This window comes from Tupaia chinensis, unplaced genomic scaffold, assembly GCF_000334495.1.
Source record: "Tupaia chinensis unplaced genomic scaffold, TupChi_1.0 Scaffold143584_1, whole genome shotgun sequence".
In the NCBI taxonomy this organism is placed as follows: Eukaryota; Metazoa; Chordata; class Mammalia; order Scandentia; family Tupaiidae; genus Tupaia; species Tupaia belangeri.
The window spans coordinates 5224097-5225997 of record NW_006203430.1 but is presented as its reverse complement, the minus strand read 5'-3'; positions in this window follow the sequence as shown (position 1 = coordinate 5225997).

The following is a 1901-nucleotide window of genomic DNA, read 5'->3' as shown; positions in this document are numbered from 1 at the left end:
CGGGGAGGGGGCGGGGAGCGGAGACTTGAAAGGGCGCGTTGAGCAACGCCTCCCACCGCCCTCCTCCTCTCTCCGCTCTTCTCTCTCTCCCTCCTCCTTCTCCTCCACTTCTCCCTCCTCCCACTCCCCTTCCAACTTCCTCTCCCCCTTCGGGTGTCCCCTCCCTCTGGCTCAGTGCGCCCCTTCCTTTCCTCCTCCTCCACGTGAGCCTCCTCCTTCTAGGGGCTTTGGTACCTTACTCAGCCAGCTAGGAAAGAATGTGCCCTCGTCCTCCCCACCTCCCTGCCAGGCCTCTCTGTACCCGTTCCTGTCCCTCCAGGGCCTGCGTGCACCTTCTTTGAAAAGTGTTCGAAAGCGGTTGCATTAGGGGCTGCAAGTCTGGAAACCTAGTGGGATCTGAGACTGTCAGAGTTGGGGAGCGTGTTTGTGTGTGTGTGTGTGTGTATGTGTGTGTGTGTGTGTGTGTGTGAGAGAGAGAGAGAGCCAGCGCTAGCGCGGGCATGTGCACCTGGGGGACATCATTCAGCTGGACGAGTTGATCTCTGGAAAGTTGCTCTGGGGTAGGGATGCTACCACGCTGGGCTCTCTCATGGATGCAGAGTTTATCTTCATGCAAATCCTTGCTCCTCTGGAGAGCCTTGGGGTCTTGTCACAGGCCCCAACCTGTGAAGGGCATGGTGTAGGCAGCAAGAGCCCTCTCTCCTTTTCCTCCCCCTTCCAGAAGGCAAATGACTTGTTGAAACTTGGGAGGAAGCTCAGAGAAACTCTGTGTTCATCCCTAAAAAAGTGCATTTAACTCCTTCTCTGAGTTCTCTTCTTCCCCAGCACAAATCTAATAGCCCCAATGGGGTTGATTTTATTTGTCGTCTTGGGAGTGGAAGGGTGGGGGTAGAGGAGACTGCTGTGGACACTAGAGGTTCAACTTTATGTTGGCTATTAATCCAAAGGCAAGAATAGGTTCCACTCCATTCTTCTGGGTAGCGCTAGGGGTGTCTGATTTACCTGGGAGGTCTCTCTTGCTTGGGCTCTTCCCTTCTGGAAGGAAGTTCCCCCAAAATCCTGAGCTAAAACTCATCTCTTCCCCACACTTGGATAACCAGCAGGCATGAGACCCAATGGAGTCTCTAACTAGTGTTTTTCATAAAAAAAAAAAAAACCTTAAAATAAGTGCCTGACTTCCCAAAAGTTCTTTTTCCCTTTTAACAATGTGCAAGTCAACTCTTTATGCATTAGACTTTCAAAAACTAGTTGAGTCTTCGCACTGTTGTGATGGATGAGAATACATTGGACAGTTTCCATGTGTATAACGTCTTCTTCCTAGGAAAGCCACGGGTGTTTGGATGTGACGGTTCTGATACTGTTCGGTGTGTCTTACTTTTTGTCCCTATCATTATCCTCTTTCCATCACTAATTCCAGGGATCATAACATGTACCAGCTGCCTAGCTCCCAAGGATGTTGTGAGGATTAACGTGCCCCTGTTTGCAAATCACGAAGATGAAAGAGTCCCTGTGTGGGCAAAAAGAGATCACTGAGATGATGCCTGTGAGCTCAAGCGATGCTTTGAGTTTGTTTTGAGTTAGTCTTGCTCTGCTGCTCTGCTGCATCTTTCTGAGCCTGGCTTGGTCATCATCACTTGCTCATCCCAGTTGCTAGGCTTGAGTAGCAGTTTATGATTTGCATGTTTCCCAATGGTCAATCAGGTTTTCATTTTAAACCAAAAACTTGATTTCTCCACAACAGTTAGGCAGTTGGAAATGATGGCAACAGTATAGTTGGCTACTTAAACGGAACGTTAGCCTGTCCACAGGAATATATACCGGGTCCAGTTAATTTTTCTCTGTCTTTTAGTCATTTGATGTCCTTTAGTTTATCAGGGAATATTTGCAACAAACAATCGGAA